Source organism: Triticum aestivum, chromosome 3B, assembly GCF_018294505.1.
Source record: "Triticum aestivum cultivar Chinese Spring chromosome 3B, IWGSC CS RefSeq v2.1, whole genome shotgun sequence".
Taxonomy (NCBI): Eukaryota; Viridiplantae; Streptophyta; class Magnoliopsida; order Poales; family Poaceae; genus Triticum; species Triticum aestivum.
The window spans coordinates 442,330,077-442,348,958 of NC_057801.1; the positions used below are offsets into that span (position 1 = coordinate 442,330,077).

Below are 18,882 nucleotides of genomic sequence, written 5' to 3' on the forward strand. Positions count from 1 at the left end.
CCGGGCAGCCGAAGTGTCAACTTCTGGCCTTGGTGGATCCGAAGAAATCCTCTGTGACGACACTTTGGGGTCGTCCGCCCCATGTGAAGGGGAGGCAGGGCGAGGCGACTCGCTCTCCATCATCTCCGGAGGAAGATTCCCTGAGGACGAATTCTGTGAAGAAGGGCTACAAGCCGGACTGCAACAAATATGTTTTGGTCATTATTCTCTGAGACAAAACAGGATATGTTTATCAAAGTACTCTTTCACTTACGGTTCGGTGGAGGACCGGCCCCCTTGCGAGGTTTTCTTCCCTCGTTTAGAAGCTTCTGTTTCCAAATCCTCGGAGGCGCCCCTTTTATTGCCTTGGGGAGAGGGGATTTTAGATTCCCCTCCCCGGTTATCCTCCTTCGCGGAGGCACCTACTCCTCCAATCTGGATGTGTAAAAAATGAGGCCCATCTATGGATTCTCTACTCCTCCCCTCGTCTTCGCCTGATGGCACCTGATACGGCGCACGGTCAAGCATCCTGGTCAACAAAGGATTCAGCGAGCCTTCGGGAAGAGGGGTCGGACACCTAATCCTCTTCGCCTTCTTCAGCCAGTCCTGGCAGAGAACATTTTTTAGAATGATGTTATAATAAATATAAAGGATGGTGTGTTCGGCAGCAGAAGTATTTACCATGGTATCCGGGTGGTTACAATTGAGACCCACGTCCTCGATGGTATCCGAACACTTTATTCGTGATCCGAAGAATAACTCGTACATCTCTTTGAGCATCATGCCAAAGAATTGTTGAACGGTTCACGGTCCTTCCTGGTTGAACTCCCACATACGGAGAGGACGACGTTGGCAGGGCAGGACTCGATGAACCAACATCACTTGCATTATCCTGGCAAGACTGATATCCCTCTTGAGAAGGTCTCGGATGTGGCTCTGCAATGTCGGCACGTCATTTGCCGGCCCCTAGTCCAGCCCTTTGTTGACCCATGACGCCAGTTCTGGTGGAGGGCCCGGGCGGAACGCTGGAGCAGCCACCCACTTTGTACCTCAGGGAGTGGTGATGTAAAACCACCGCTGTCATAAATCAGAAGTCTCCATGAAAGAGCCCTTTGGCCATGGGGCGTTGGTGCCTTTGCTTATTATAGCGCCTCCGCACTCCGCGTGACGCCCGTCGATCACCCTTGGCCTCACATTAAAGGTCTTGAGCCATAGGCCGAAGTGGGGGTGATGCGGAGGAAGGCTTCACACACGACGATAAACGACGAGATGTGAAGAACGGAATACAGAGCTAGGTCATGGAAATCTAGTCTGTAATAGAACATGAGCCCTCTTACGAAGGGATCAACGCTAAAACCTAGCCCTCGGAGAAAGTGGAAGATAAAGACAACGCTCTCATTGGGCTCGGGAGTGGGGACGACCTGCCCGGGAGCAGGTAGCCTATGTGGAATCTCAGTGGTGAGATACCTGGCCTCCCTAAGCTTCCGGATGTCCTCCTCTGTGACGGAGGAGGCCATCCATCGGCCTTGATTGGATCTGGACATGGTCGAAAGACCGAGGTGCTTTAGCTTGAGCCTTGGGTGTTGGAACTCGAGGTGTGGGAGGGGAAGGATCGAGCGTGGAAAGAAAAGGACATGCCTTGGCCCCCTTTATAAAGGGACGAATATCAAGCGTATCCCGCGTGACCATTTGGGACTTGCCTAAAATTGAGGAGTCATATTAAACAAAAACGGTTGGGTTACCCACACAATCCCATGATAAGGGGGGACACGATCTCTGCTTCGACAAGACATGCCAGTAAAACCGCCTCGCATCGCGTGTAGTGGCTGGTTATGAAAACAGTTCAAATAATGATTGAACCATGGCGTGATGTCATGCTACAAAAAGATGTCAGCAGATTAGATTTGTGGAATATTATACTCTCTACGGTGGAATGTGGAATTTATTTTGCAGAGCCGGACACAATCCTTGTGTTCTGAATCTCTTATGGAGTATTCGAAGAAGGAACCCGCCTTGCAATGCCGAAGACAATATATGCGCCGGACTCATCGTCATTGAAGCCTGGTTCAAGGGCTACTGAGGGAGTCCTGGATTAAGGGGTCCTCAGACCACCGGACTATATACTTTGGCCGGACTGTTGGACTATGAAGATACAAGATTGAAGACTTCATCCCGTGTCCGGATGGGACTCTCCTTTGCATGGAAGGCAAGCTTGGATATTCTAATGTGTAGATTTACTTCTCTATAACCGACTATGTGTAACCCTAGCCCCCTCCAGTGTCTATATAAACCGGAGGGTTTAGTCCGTAGGACAACAACAATCATAATCATAGGCTAGCTTCTAGGGTTTAGCCTCTACGATCTCGTGGTAGATCAACTCTTGTAATACTCATATCATCAAGATCAATCAAGCAGGAAGTAGGGTATTACCTCCATCGAGAGGGCCCGAACCTGGGTAAAACATCGTGTCCCCTGCCTCCTGTTGCCATTAGCCTTAGACGCACAGTTCGGGACCCCCTACCCGAGATCCGCCGGTTTTGGCACCGACACCCATGGTTTCAAATATTAATGATGACAATGATGATGATTATGAGTTAGAGGTAGAACTTGACTCTCTTGGCTCATTTTTTGTACATCTCATTGACAATGATTATTACCAGGACGACGCAGAGGCCAGCCGTGCAGGTGACGCAGAGGTAATTATTCTTTCCTCGATCTCAAAATCTCTGCCAACACAGAAAACCCGAGAAGCAAGCCAGAAAGTAAGCTTTTCTCACCCTCTAGCTCACTTGGATCCCAACTTTCTTTTGAAGAAACAGCAACACGAAGCTCGTCGCACCACTCGGCACAGTGGTGGCGTGATTACCTCCTCCGGCTTACCGAACACAACGGTTTGCAAACGCCACCCAAAGGTCTTACATATTTCTGATATATTTTATCCCAAGGCGGGTCATTTCCGTCATCCTCTTAACCCGTCTGATTCAAACTATCAGGGTACTTCTCATTCCTCTTCTGGCGAGTCAACTTCTCAATTCCCCGCTTTCAAGACTGTACCTAGGTAAGAATATGTTCAATTATTCAGACCTTATACCTGATCATTGCACTGACCTCTTTACACTTCTTATTTTCAGGGGCCAGGCCAAACCCAGCAAGAAGGCCAAGTTGAGTAAGCCTGTCGACGATGCCAACCCGTCTGAACCGAAAAAATAACAATCAGAACCTTCTAACCTGATTGCTGAGGCCACCCTTGACGATCCACCACCACAAGACCATGGAGTCTCCCTAGATGATATAGATGTTGAACCGGCTATCTCTAAGCCGCCAAGCCCAATCAAGCTTGCTGAGGAAAAGACTGACGATGTTGTTGTCACTGGTTTTGGATTCACCGCCCCGGGTCAACCTACTGTCTTATCCAAGCACAGCGCTAAGGAAGAAATTTCTGTTGAAGATTAAGGCAAATGGAAGGTAGGCTTGGAGATCTACACCCATTTCAGTGCCCAAGACATCCATTCTGGTTACTTGAACCGTCTGTACACCAGCCATGACTTTGAAGCCGGCTTAGAAAGAGCGCTATAAGGTAAATGTTGCAACTCCTTTCTATATGAATATACTTCCCTTAGCCTCCAAGTTTATTGGACATGATAGAATAGAATGCACTGTAACTTCGATAGTTGCATAGATCAAATCCAGTAGCCCCCAAGGGCCGGTTTATGCTTTCCACATGAACCGGGACTTATAATACCAGTACTTCAACTTTTCCTCCGTAGCCATCAAGGACCGGGTTAATAAATATGTTAAGCCGGGACTTTGCAGTAGTAAAAACCAACTTTGCTTCCATAGCCCCCGAGGGCCGGCTTAATGAGTGATGAATAAGTCAGGACTAATTGTCGTGGTTTTGTCACGGGAGATGTCCTAGTGCAAGCACTTAGTCATGGAGCCATCACAACGAGATTAGCTAAAGGGGTTAAAGTGGGACAAAGGACACAGGGAGTTTATACTGGTTCGGCCCCTTGCGGTGAAGGTAAAGGCCTAACCTAGTTGAGGTGGAATTACTTATGTCTGTCGGCTCGTCCCTTTATATACACAGGTTGACGCCCAGTGTTTCACAGAATCCTGACCGGCTCATAAATGTGTCAGGCTCGGTATTTGCTCTTTCCTATCTTACAATACAAGTCATACACCTATGGCGGTTTACATATATGGGTCCTAACCCGCCTTTGGGCTTTGGGCCTTCTTATTAAGCCTCCTTCGTAAGTCGCCATCTTCTATGTCTTCATGGGCTTCAATACTGGTAAATTGCCATGAGCATAACCCGGCCCCTCCTGGGCGATTTATACTCAATAGTTATATCCCCAACATTAGGCCCCAGGTTGATTTGAACTTGTTCATGTCAATCTTCAACACTTAGGAAAATTCCTTCTTCATTACCTTCGCAAAAACTTGTAACTCGCTGTGACGTCATCTTCCGAGATCATGATAACCTGCCATGACATCACCTGTCATTAATTTTATACAAATCCAAAATCATATATACATCTCTGTCTTAATGAACCTCTGAAAATCGAGGCGTCAGCCCTGTCACATATCCAATTTGGAGCTCCTCGATTCCCGTGCATGCCACTTATCCATTTGCCTTATAAATAGGGCCAGGGGTCCTTTTCACTTTCCCCCCTCAGCCTCCTCGTCTTCATTGTCTTCCTCGCGACGTGTTGCTTTCGAGCTCAGCCGCCGCCATCGTTCCACTCCTTTGCATCACCATTGGCCGCTGCATCAACCAGATTAGTCCAGATCTCGCTCGCGCACCTCTGCCGCTCCAGCAGCCTCGGTAAGTTTTTCCTCCTTCCCCCTCTGTAGATCTCATTAGGGTTCGTGCAAGCTCATGGAGGTTCGGCACTGTTCTTCACCATAGCCCTAATATTTGATCCAAATTTGTTACCTTCCCTGTGCGGTAATAGTTATAGCTCCTTTTTCACTATCACAACGCCTCCTCTTGAATAAAAAAATCTAATCTGGCTCATACGAACTGCTCAAGCACCAATATTTAGGTCTGAATATATTTTCATTTTCTATGATGCGGTAGATCCAAAATTATAAAATCAGTCTGTAAAACCTGTTTTTCATCACTTAGCAAATTTTCCATCTTCAGATCTATACTTTCAATATCTGTGTAGGCGGTTTAACTCAGAAAATAATAACCCGCTAGGTACCATTAGTCCCCTCTTAAGCCGCCAAGTGCTCATCCTTGTAACTTGATAATGTCAATCTTTGGTTTAACACTTATGCATGCTTCAACACTTTCTACCTCTTAACCTTTAGCGGATTAACCAGGAACCTTAAACCGGCACAAATCTTCTTTTAGTCTACCGAATAAATGGCCAAGTCCTTTTACTCCTGTAACTAGGTTCGATTCTGGGTTACAGAAGAAGAGTTGAATGGGTGTGTTGCAACCGATGCTTTAGTGAAAAAGGAAGACATCCACTGGAGAGCCCCCGGTCCAGAAAATCCTCCTGAGCCCAAGGATGGGGAAGTGATTGTTTTTGTTGATCATCTGAGTCGAGGGTTCGGCCATCCCGGATCAATTTTTTTTGTGATGTGCTTCATTTCCTTCAACTTCACCCTCAAGATATTGGACCTAACTTTGTATCCAATATTTCTAATTTTAAAGTTTTTTGTGAAGCTTACTTGCAAGAGGAGCCCACGGTCAAAATGTTCAGAGATTTCTACTATGTAAACCGCCGTACAGAATTTACGGACAGACCCAATACTGAACTTGGTGGGGTTTCAATTCAGAAAAGAAAAGACGTCAACTTCCCTCACGCTAATCATCATAGCCACCCCAAAGATTGGAATCAAACTTGGTTCTATTTCCAAGATATATCTCCAGCTGGCGAGAATCCCTTGCCGGGTTACCATGCTCACCGGCTTACCAGTACACATCCACTCCCTCAAAGACTCAGTGCAAAGGAACAGGCCAAGGATGCACCACAGCTTTCAAAGCTCAAAGCCTTTGTGGCAAACGGGTTAACAGGCATTGATTTTGTCTGTCGCTGGGTATCTTGGAGTATTTTGCCTTTAAGTCGTCGCCCCAGTTTAATGTGTGAATACATAGGGGACGTGAAAGACCCTTAACGCCACACTGAAATTCAGCTGACTGATGCTGAAACTACTGAATCCGTTAAGAAAATGTTGAATGAAACAGTGGACGACTGCAGCAAAATAGGGCTTAGTCCTTTCTGTGCTTCAAATAAACCGCCAGCTGTAAGAATTGCCCAACTCCTGCTTTAATCCATATTATTAATACTCCCTTATGATCTTTTTAATATTTAACAGGGTGATGATCCATTCTAGAAGAAGAAACCACAGGATAAACCGGCCAAAACACCTCGTGTCAAGACCAGGGCCAACAAGAAACCCACCAAAAATAAAACCGCCGAGTCCACCGAGTTAAACATTGATGATGATGATGACAATCATGAGTTAGAGGTAGAACTTGATTCACTTGGCTCCTTTTTCATACATCTCATTGACGATGATTATTATCAGGATGACGCAGAGGCTAGCCATGCTGGTGACGCAGAGGTAATTATTCTTTCCTCCAGCTCAGAACCTCTGCCAACTCCGAAAACCCGTCAAGCAATCCAGAAAGTAACATTTTCTCACCCTCTAGCTCACGTATATCCAAACTTTCTTTTGAAGAAACAGCAACATGAAGCTCGCCGCACAACTCGGCATAGTGGCAACGTGATCACCTCTTTCGGTTTACCAAACACGTCGGTTCGCAAACGTCGCCCAGAGGTCTCTTATACTTCTAACACATTTTATCCCAAGGCGGGTTATTTCCGACAACCTCTTAATCCGTCTGTTTCAAACTATCAGGGGGCTTCTCACTCTTCCTCTGGTGAGTCAACAGGAACACAAATTCCAACCCTCAAGACTGTCCCTTGGTGAGCATATTTAATTGACCCCTCATATCTTATGCTTGATCATTATACTAACCTGTTATTTGTGTCTTACTTTCAGAGCCAAGGTCAGACCCAGCAAAAAGGCCAAACTAAGTACTCCGGTTGATGATCCCAATCCATCTGAACCGGAAAGGACCCCAGAACCTTCTAATCCAAATGCTGAAAACATTCCCGATGATCCACCACCACAAGACCATACAATCTTTGCTGAGCCTATGGGAACTGACCCGACGAGCAACGCTGATAAACTGCCAAGCCCAAATAAAGTTGCTGACGATAAGACTGACGATGTTGTAGTCACTGGTGTTAGTTATACAGCCCCGGGCAACCCCACTGCTCTGTCAAAACATAGCGCCAAAGAAGAATTTTTTGTTGTTGATAAAGGCAAGTGGAAAGTAGACTTGGAAAGCTATGCCCACCTCAGCGCCCAAGATATTCATTCTGGGTTTTTAAACCGTCTGTACACAAGTCGTGGCTATGAAGCCAGTTTAGTAAATCTGATGAAGGAGCGATATGAGGTAAATGATGTTAACTCTGCATAAATATTCTTCCCTTAGCCGCCAAGTTTATTTGACATAAAAGAATAGAATGTTGTGTAAACTTCCAAGAACCATATAGAACAACTCCAGTAGCCCCCAAGGGCTGGTTTATACCGTCAATATGAACTGGGACTTGTAGAATAACAACTCTTCAATTTTGCTTGTGTAGCCCCCAAGGGCCGACTTAACAAATATGTTAAGTTGGGACTAATTATGCTGTAAGGCTCAAAATTCTTGTTTAGGACCTTTGTAAACTGGTTAACCACCGAGCTGATAGCGGAAGAAAAATCCATAGTTTTAACTGGAGCAAATATGCATTAGCCCCCAAGTGCCAAGAATAATACTTGTATTGAGCTTGGGACTTGTAATTTTTTTTGACAAAAAACAATAGACATTAACCCCCAAGTGCCAAGTATATTACTTGTTATGTGCTTGGGACTTTGAATATGCACTGTCATCTCATAAATTGCTTGTCTCTTGCAGGCTGAGCTTATCAAGAAGGAATCCCAAATTGCCGACCTTCAAGAAAATATCAAAACGCAACAAGCAGAGACTTCCAAGGCCAAGGATGAACTGTCCAGTGCCTTAGCAGCAATGGAAAAACTGAAGGAAAGTTTCAAAAATGAGCGGGCAGGTTGGGATACAGAAAAGTCAACTCTGCTGAAGAGGGCTGAGAATGCTGAAGCGGCCCTTAATCCGGTAGCGGAGGAGCTGACTGGCTTGAAACAGCAAACAAATGCCATGACTACTACCCTTTTTGGTAAATAACTTCTTCATAAGCTTTAAACATGTATTATCTAATAAACTACCGGTTTATAGACGTTTTTGATGATGCAGGAACCCGCGTTGCTCATCTTGGCTCAGATATGCGGCAAAAACTAAAAGCCGCCTATACACTTATAGAGCATTTATATACCGGCGTACAACAGATTATCTGCACCGCTTCCCATCACAAACCGCCCCCAACCTTGATCAAGGAGACGTTGGAAAGGCTGGCGATGATACCTGCCCGGTTTGAAGAACTAAAGAAATCAGCTGCCAGGGCGGGTGCTCTTACTGCACTAACTCGGGCCAAAGCATGGATATCTGATCTTGATCCGGCAAATTTGGGAAACGGCTACCCGAGCATAAAGGAGGACGGGTCAGACTGTAATACTGATGACCTCGGAGCCCTGACGAGGGAAATGCACCCATTGGCTAGCAAATTGGCTGAAGAGACCGATCTTTCACATTATCAGTCGATTTATGATGCCAACAATAAGAGAGTTAAAGCACCAACTTATGATGCTCCAAATCTTATTCCTCCGATCCGCAAGCATACCTATGCCCCTGATGTTGATCCCTCCACATTATAAGTGATGAAGCTGTATTCAAAGCCTTAACTGGGATCGATTGGACAACCATTGACTTCTAGCCACTGGGTAGAGAAGAGGAAGATGAACCGGCGCTGGATGATCCACAACCTTCAAGTCAACCAGACCAAGATTCATAAACCGGAGGTTGGCTGAATAGCTGCTTTCTGCAAGACATGTTAAAACGATTATTCTTTTGGGCATCAAAAACTCTTGTAATAGGCTAGCTTACACTCTTAATCTGCTATGCCATCGTGCATATTTGCTTTGCATGACACTTCTAATCCGCCATGTTAAGATATGCCCTGTATGCTTACGATATTAGCAATTTGAATCTGTTCCTGCATATAACAGAAAAGTGTCCTAGCGGTTTACCGCTGGACGGGTTATAATGCCCAATATAGAGCCATGTGAAACTAACATAGTTTATAACCAAGGCTGGACTTAAGGATAACCATATATCTTTCCCTAATAATAAAGGAAAAAAGTCCAATTTAAACCTTAAACTTGTATTAGTCAGGCAGAATGAACCCCGAGGTCAAAATCCTGGTCGATTGCACCCTGAACTATGCAATCCCGGTCTAAATCGAACCCTGACATCATGTCAACTAGGATTCGTTTGGTGGGCTGGCCCATTTTAATTTTTTCGTCCAAAAAAAATTCTGAAGGGCGCACACCCCACTCCCCACTAGACCGGCCCACTTAAGTTTTATTTTGTTAAAAAAAATAGTGCACGGGGGTGGCTCCCTTTTTCTTCATTTTCTTCTTTCTTTCTTTTCTTCTTCTTTTTATTTTTCATTTTCCGTTTTTTTCTTAAATTCCTTAATCTTTTTTGAAAACGACGAACTTTTATAAAAATACTTCATGCAGTGCAGCAAATTATTCATGCAGTGCGGCACGCAAGGCACATCACAGGGGTCAGACGCACAACTAGATGGAGCGAGCCGGAGCAACGACGCGCGCGCGGCCATCCGGAGCTAGCGCACGCATGCAGCCAGCCAGTGCTAGCTCCGCTAGATCACATGAACGAACGCCGGCGAGCAGGCGTCCTTGCTGGACACACGTGTTGAACAATTTGTAATATACGTCGAACATTTGTGTAATATACAACTGAACAAATTTCAAAAACATTTCCTAAATATACAATAAACATTCTGGCAACACACAATGAACTTTGTGTGTGTGTCTATATAGGAGTAGGATTTTCTACAATAGCTTGCCACAAAACTAGTTAAGGTTTTCGACGGTGTAAAAGTACTCAAAAATCCTGAAAAAAATACTGAACCAACACACCTATAGTATAACATGATCCAACGGATGGATTGAAAAAATATGACTGCATGTGTCCTAGACGAAAAAAACAAATGTTTCAATATATATATATATATATATATATATATAGAGAGAGAGAGAGAGAGAGAAATAGTTATTCTTCACCCCCTATATTTTAACATAAATGCACCGTAATTTTATGTTCCGTAAATTTTGTCTTATTTCAGACTAAAAAGAGAACGTAAGAAAATATATAATTGTCGTAAAAAATATTTTATGTTACGCAAATTTTAAACGTAAAAACATAGTGTAAAATGTACATAAAATGTAATTTTTCTGGTCTTCTGACATTTTTTATGCCAAAATTTACGTAGTGAATTAATATGACTGTAACTATTTGTATTTGAAACATAATTTATTTATGAAACGATATTAAGATTACTTTATATATATATGTGTGTGTGTGTGTGTGTGTGTGTGTGTGTGTGTAATTTCAAAATGTACGTTGCATTTGGAAAATGTTTACACATTTCAAAAAAAATGTTTGGGACATTTAAAAAATGTAGACAAAGTATTCCAAAAAAATTCAAACAGATGTATACTAAAAAAAATGTTAATCATATGTTAAAACCCAAAACCAGTGGATATGTTAATCATATGCAGCCCAATCCCGTCACATCAACAATCCCGGTTTGGCAAACGAACCCAGGGTTCCTTTTAGACCGGGATTGCATAGTTTACGGTGCAATCGACGCGAGCACGGGTTGAGTTTGATGGGTTCACTGTCGTAGCGTTTTTACACAAAGGTCCCTGTGGTTTTTATGAATTAAACCCGCCGTCCCTACTTAAGTGAACCTGAAAAAAGATTCAAGTTTACCAATTAACCCCTGCATTTTGTAAGATTTCCACCCGCGCTTCTTTGTTCATCTTATCCACTGAAAGAGAAGGTGGAACGGGGACAGCGGCGGCTGGGCTCTCGTCGGCGAGGTCGTCGGCGCGGAAGGTGTCCGGCTCTCCACTCCGCCTCCGGCCCTCTCGGCCTCTCCTTGGCCTCCGGCGTCCCCGGTCCCTCGACCTTTATTAAAAAAAACGCCTACCTCTTATCTAGATGCTGTCGGTCCTAGACTTGCCGTCCGTCCGGTACGGCGGCGTCCTTGTCAGCGGCGAAGACGGTCCTTGTCGGCGGCGGAGACGTCTACGGATGCAGAGGAGGATGAGAAGGCCTCCACCATGCTTCGCGCGGGAGGACGGAGGACGCCTCGCCTGGGCGTGTGCTCGGTGAGGGGCGGCGCCCTTGCCGGTGTTGCCGGCGGCGGAGACGGCTTCTGTTGCACGGCGGGGTGGAGCATGGGGGGTAGTTGTCGGGTAACATGAGGAGGCAGAGGCGGCCAAGGCAAGGAGGCACGGCGTCGGCTAGCCAAGGGGCGGCCGGAGCAGAGGACGAGGCAGTCCACTTCCCCAGTCTGCGCGCTCATCACGGCAAGGTACAACCTGCTCGACCCATGGACATTGCACCTCCCCCCTGCCACCGTCCATTACCCATGGCGCTCCTCCCAATCTCACATGCTGTGTTGCCTCTTCTGATTGCAGGCTAATTCGAGTTAGCAACTTGGAGTAATCACGTTCTCTCTAATACTGTGTGCAGACCTATCATGTTTTCTCAATTTCTGCCTGCAGCCGAAGTGCTACCATGTTCCCTGATAAATTTCTTACTCTGAATTTTTATGTGCTTCCATGTTCTATACACGTACATGTACTCTGAAATTCATTCTATCTTGTGCAGTCAGTACTGGGTGTATACTCATGACTTCCAAAGCGCCACTTGATGTAAAAAATCATATGCACAATGCTGCAAGCTTGGCTAAAGGTGGATCTTTTTGCGATCCTATATAGCATGTTGTTGGATGTGGCCAGGTTTTTTGTTGGTAACTGTTGCCGGAGCAAGCAAAGGAGCCTGGCTTGGATATGGGTTAATTGTTCTTGATCAATTGCCGTGCGTTAATTGTTAGGTCTGGTAACATCATGCTCCCCTATATGATTTGGATTGAATTCATGACTGTGGCCTTCTCCAATAGAAATCAATGGAGTGCCCGACCCGGATTGAATTTCGCTGCTATAAGAAGGAAGGGTCCTTGGCCGGAATCTTCATCGGGTTGCGTACTTGGACCAGAAAATCCATGAAATCCCAGAGTACTTGGACCAGAAAAGCATCATGTCGCCTTCAAGTTTGCCGGAGGAAGAAGCGCCGAGTTCGCTGGAGGTAGAAGAACATCCGTCGAGCCGTCCAATATCGCCAACGGCGGCTACACCAGAGGTATGTAATGCCTTGACCCCCCTCAAAAATAGCATTGCTGCGTTGGTTGTGAACTTGTGGTGCCTGTGTTCCTCACAGTAGTTGTTTTTTGCTGTTACTGTAGTTGGTACACCACTGTATGATCGATGAATTCAACTGAGTTTCCTTTGCTTGCACTGTTGTATAATGAATGTAACTGATTCCCCCCCCCCCCCAGATCTATCCTGTTTTACTTTATTGTTTCAGAAAAATTGGTGCTACTTCCGATTGCTCAAAATTATAGTTTGGCTGATATGCACTGGAGTCTTTAAACCAACTACTTCATCTTTTTTTATATATTTTGCATTATGTTTCAGCTAATTAGAAATGCAAGTGGCAAGCCCCTGTTTGAGTTTATTTTTTCTGAACAATTTTTTGTTACAAGCCAAGGATTGAACCAAGAAATCTCTTGTTGCTGACTACATATACCTGAACATGGTGGCTTGAACTTGGTTACGATAATTCTTGGACATGATGTTGGAGTAATTCTTGAAGGTTCATATATTCTGCTCTTTCTTCAGTTATCTAGTAGCTTAATGGCATACAGATGAATAGATATGCTAGCTGCACCTAGCAAAATAGGATCAGGAGGTGTATTAAGTGCAGTGGATTAATTGGTTTTGACATCTCTGTAATATACTGTATCTGTTGACTTCGCCACCGTCGTCACCGTCGACTTCGCCGCAAGACCATCTGCCATCGCCTCTGCCGACTTTGCCGGAAGACCATCAGTTGTCGCCTAGACCTACTTTGCTGCAGGTATTTTTGAAGCATCTGATGGGTTTCATCTGTTTGTCAATTCGTCAGTTTACTGTAGCCAATATAGTTGTTGCCGACAGTAGACTATACTTGACTGACAAGCAACACATCATGCACTCCTACATAGATGGATTATGTCTGTACTTGGCAGCAGCAGACTAAATTCATAAAAAAAGATGTATGTGATGAGTTCACTGATAAAAAATATAGGATGCCTGAATGACCCCAATGTACTGAATATGTTTGTTTAAAAACAAGCTAGCGTGTGTGTTCATTCCTGTATTTTCTGTTATGTATGTTAGTTGATTTTCTTTAGAACATTTTATAGAAAGATTTTCGTGATGTTCAATGGACTCCGTTTAATTTGAAGAGGATTTGTATAATTCTGTCTTGCTGCTCAAAACATGTAGTAGTTCGGTACATGGGCGAACATAACACAGTATTGCAGCATATCATCTTAAATTTGTATTTGGTTAGCACACACACTACAAGCAACCCAATTTAAAAGTAGTCTGTACTATTAATTTATTTCTAATGTGCTTCGTGAAGTTTTTTTGGATAGTGCTTCTGACGGTTGGAGGTCTAATAAAACACTGAAAAGTAGTTCACAAATAAGTGATGGACGGGTCTCAGTTATTTTCAAGAGGGTATCATGTTGACTAGAAAGTTGTTGCTCACCGTATTTTGACAACCAGAAAAATGCAATTATACTTGAGAAAGTAAATGAAGGATTTTTCTTTAGGTTCCGCACTGAGTCTGCGGGTCTCACAAGATGTAGGATATAAAAGAAATGGTGCCAGGGCAGAATCTGGCAACGCAGAAACAGAGAGAAACAGAGAGACAGATCCAATCTCAGAGGGGCTCTTGCCCCTCCCATGCCATGGGAGCCAAGGACCAGAGGGGAAACCCTTCTCCCATCTAGGGAGAAGGTCAAGGAAGAAGAAGGAGGGAGCTCTCTCCCCCTTGCTTCTGGTGGCACCGGAACGCCACCGGCGGCCATCATCGTCACCGCAATCTACACCAACACCGCCATCATCTTCACCAACGTCTCCATCACCTTCCCCCATCTATATTCAGCGGTCCACTCTCCCACAACCTGTTGTACCCTCTACTTGAACATGGTGCTTTATGCTTCATATTATTATCCAATGATGTGTTGTCATCCTATGATGTCTGAGTAGATTTTTCGTTGTCCTACCGGTGATTGATGAATTGCTATGATTGGTTTAATTTGCTTGTGGTTATGTTGTTGTCCTATTGTGCTCTCCGTGTTGTGCAAGCATGAGGGACTCCCACTGTAGGGTGTTGCAATACATTCATGATTCGCTTATAGTGGGTTGCTTGAGTGATAGAAGCATAAACCCGAGTAAGGGGATTGTTGCGTATGGGATAAAGGGGACTTGATGCTTTAATGCTATGGTTGGGTTTTACCTTAATGATCTTTAGTAGTTGCGGATGCTTGCCAGAGTTCCAATCATAAGTGCATATGATCCAAGAAGAGAAATTATGTTAGCTTATGCCTCTCCCACATAAAACTTGCTATCGGTCTAGTAAAGTAGTCAATTGCTTAGGGACAATTTCACAACTCCTACCACCACTTCTCCACACTCGCTATATTTACGTTCTTGCTTCTTTATCTAAACAGCACCTAGTTTATATTTACGTGTTCTTTATTATCTTGCAAACCTATCCAACAACACCTACAAAGTACTTCTAGTTTCATACTTGTTCTAGGTAAAGCGAACACTAAGCATGCGTAGAGTTGTATCAGTGGCAGATAGGACTTGAGAGAATATTTGTTCTACCTTTAGCTCCTCTTGGGTTCGACACTCTTACTTATCAAAAGAGGCTACAATTATCCCCCACACTTGTGGGTTATCAAGACCTTTTTCTGGCGCCGTTGCCGGGGAGTCATAGCGTGGGGTGAATATTCTCGTGTGAGCTTGTTTGCTTTATCATTAAGTAATTTTTATTTGATGTTCTTGGTTGTTTTCTATCTTTAGTTATGGGTAGGAAACGTAAAATACCAAAAAAGTTAGTTGTACCTACTACACCAATGGTTGAAGAACTACTCAAAGTCTATCACACTCTTGAAGCTTTTTACTTGGATCATCATTGATCACTATGTGCTCGTGCTAAAACCCCAACTAGCTTAGTTGAGGGCAAATCTTTAGATGAACATGCTTGTTATGTGCGACACCGTATATCTGAAAAAGAGAAACTTTTACTGGATCAAATTCATCATTAGCAATGCTATGCTTGGAATTTATGTGAAATATATGATTTTACTTGTTGTTCTGAAAACCCTAAGAAACACCTTCCCTACCAATGTGAGTTTAGTGATAATGGGATCATATCTTCGTATGCTAAGGGTGTTTATAATTACTATGATGTTCAACAAATTGAAGAATTTGTTGCTTTTAAGGGTGCTTATGAAATTGCTTCTTTGATTGAAAAGTATGATGCTACTCTCTACAAATCTGAAAATTTTGCCATATTTAAATATTGTTATGATAATTATGCTTCTAATGCCTATGTTAAACCATATATTGAGGATTCCTCCGCTGTCCAAGAAGAGACTAATATTTTGCAGGAGTCTATGGAAGAAGAAATTGATGAAATTGTGAGCTCGTTGGATGAAAAAGATGATGAGGAAAGCGAAGAACAAAAGGAGGAAGAGCGGATTAGCTACCCGTACCCACCTTCTAATGAGAGTAAAACTCATACATTGTTTAATTCCCCTTCGTGCTTACCGAAGGATGATTGCTATGATGATTGTTATCATCCCGTTGATTCTCTTGAAATATCCCTTTTTGATGATGCTTGCTATGCTTGTGGCCAAGATGCCAATATGAATTATGCTTATGGAGATGAACTTGCTATAGTTCCTTATGTTAAACATGAAATTGTTGCTATTGCACCCATGCATGATAGTCCTATTATCTTTTTGAATTCTCCCGACTACACTATATCGGAGAAGTTTGCCCTTATTAAGGATTATATTGATAGGTTGTGTCTTACTACTACACATGATGATTTTGATAGATATAATATGCATGTGCTTGATGCTCCTACTTGCAATTATTATGAGAGAGGAACTACATCTCCGCCTCTTTATGTTTCCAACACGATAGAATTGCAAGAAACTGCTTATACTATGCATTGGCCTTTACTTTGTGTGCATGAATTGTTCTTTATGACATGTCGATGCATAGGAAGAGAGTTAGACTTCGCTATTGCTTGATATATGTTACTTTGTGCTCACTACTAAATTACAAATCATTGTTAATTAAAATTGGCTTTGATATACCTTGGGATCCGGGTGGATCCATTACTTGAGCACTATATGCCTAGCTTAATGGCTTTAAAGAAAGCGCTGCCAGGGAGACAACCTGGAAGTTTTAGAGAGTCATTTATTTCTGTTGAGTGCTTCCATATAGTTTAAAAACAAAAAAAATAAAGAGGGGAACCCAAAACTTTTCAAAAAGGAAAGTGAAAGTGAGAGAGACAAGCATTGTTGAAGTGGGAGAGCTCTTTGAACTTTGTTCATGCTCACGGAAACTTTGTGAATCTTAATTACAGAAACTTTTCATCAAAAAATAATTATTCCCTTGTACAATTCCATTGTATCATAAAAATAATGTGCCAAGGTTTGCCTTTAGGATGTTTACAATGCCTGTTGGTTTGTATGGTGCAGGACAGAAACTTTGGCTGTAGTGCGCGATTTTACATTTTTTACTGGAACGTCAAACGGTTCTGATTCTTTTTGCACTGCCTTGCTATACAAATTTTTTATTTTCCTAATTTTGGTAGAATTTTTGGGGTACCAGAAGTATGGTGAATTTTCATATTGCTATGGACTGTTCTGTTTTTGACAGATTCTGTTTTTGATGCATAGTTTGCTTGTTTTGATAAAACTATCAATTTCTATCAGTGAATTAAGCCATGGAAAAGCTATATTACAGTAGACACAATGCAAAAATAAAATATTAATTGGTTTGCAATAGTACCTAGAGTAGTGATTTGCTTTATTATACTAACGGATCTTACCGAGTTTTCTGTTGAAGTTTTGTGTGGATGAAGTGTTTGATCGAGGAGGTCTCGATATGAGGAAAAGGAAGAGAGGCAAGAGCTCAAGCTTGGGGATGCCCAAGGCACCCCAAGTAAATATTCAAGTATACTCAAGCGTCTAAGCTTGGGTATGCCCTGGAAGGCATCCCCTCTTTCTTCCACAAGTATCAGTATGTTTTCGGATTCATGCGATGTGTGCAAGTCTTGGAGTGTCTTTTGCATTTAGTTTTCACTTTTCTTTTATGCACCATGCTGGTATGAGATAGTCCTTGGTTTATTTATAGAATGCTCATTGCACTTCACTTATATCTTTTGAGTATGGCTTTATAGAATGCTTCATGTGCTTCACTTACATCATTTGAAGTTTGGATTGCCTGTTTCTCTTCACATAGAAAACCGCCATTTGTAGAATGCTCTTTTGCTTCACTTATATTTGTTAGAGTGTGGGCATATATTTTATAGAAAGAACTAAACTCTCTTGCTTCACTTATGTCTATTTAGAGAGATGACAGGAATTGGTCATTCACATGGTTAGTCATAAAATCCTACATAAACTTGTAGATCACTGAATATGATATGTTTGATTCCTTGCAATAGTTTTGCGATATAGAGATGATATATGTGGGAGGTACTAGTAGATGGTTGTCTTTAGTAAGGATATTGGTGTTAAGGTTTGCGATTCCCGAAGCATGCACGTATGGTCGGAGATCTCTATGCAAGGCTCACCTCGTGAGGATCAGATGACGCGAGCCATGACGACCAAGGCCAGGCGGGCGCCAGTGGGTGCAGTGTACCAGTTTTCCCTTCAGTGCTAAAGAAGCAAGCGCAGGCGTGGAGTCCCGGGGAATCAGCCAAAGGTTTCCATTCCCGTGCAACAATACCAAGACTGCAGGGACGGCAGGACGGAGGTCATCACCGAACCCACTGCGGTGTCACGAACAAAGGCTTTTGCAGGTGAAGACTACTTTTGTCATGATAAGATGTACTAGTTGTCTCCCTTCAAATTTGGTCGTTGTGGGATCCCATCCCGCCTTCATTTGGGAAGAGGACCAAGGCCACTATGTATAGGACCTAGCCACCACCATAGTCAGAGGATCAGATCCATTCCATCCCGACCAGCTCATCAGCTCACTTGAGCTAAAGAACACACCTCCCGAGGTTGTTCTCCATTGTACTAGTTCATCCTCAGCCCCTCGAGGCCAATCCACCACAAAGCAGGAGTAGGGTTTTACACCGCAATGTGGCCCGAACTTGGGTAAACTGTTGTGTCCCCTTTCCCTTGAGCGCGACAATCTAGGCTGTGAGATTGGCGAGTATGCAGACTAGGGAGGTTGAGTTCTTCGCATGCACCCCAGAGCTCGAAGCTCTCAAGGGTTTGCGTAACCCGAAATCCGCCAACTCCAGTACTCCCTTGCAGCAGATTCCACCATCTCCACCTCACGAGGATGAACCAATGCAGCAAGCTAGCCATGTGGAGGTTATCATTCCTACTCCAGCAGCCCAAGAACAACCTGATATTGTTGATATCTTCCTGGAAAAGACTGGTGAAGGAAATGCTTCGCCTAAGCAGCAAGCCCCAGTTGATGATGTTGATGAGGAAATTGAAGTTGAGAAGG

At 43.6% G+C, this 18,882-nt stretch overlaps 1 long non-coding RNA gene across 2 annotated transcripts; it reads left to right on the top strand.

The window, feature by feature from the left end:
• The first annotated feature begins 11,019 nt into the window (after nucleotides 1-11,019).
• Nucleotides 11,020-14,210, top strand: LOC123070263 (uncharacterized). Of its 2 annotated transcripts, XR_006433571.1 has the most exons (3): nucleotides 11,070-11,588; nucleotides 11,695-13,195; nucleotides 13,938-14,210. It is a non-coding gene; the product is annotated as an uncharacterized lncRNA (long non-coding RNA). The 2 variants fall into 2 exon arrangements; XR_006433570.1 differs by lacking the exon at nucleotides 13,938-14,210 and having other exon boundaries at nucleotides 11,020-11,588; nucleotides 11,695-11,999.
• The last annotated feature ends 4,672 nt before the right edge of the window (nucleotides 14,211-18,882 follow it).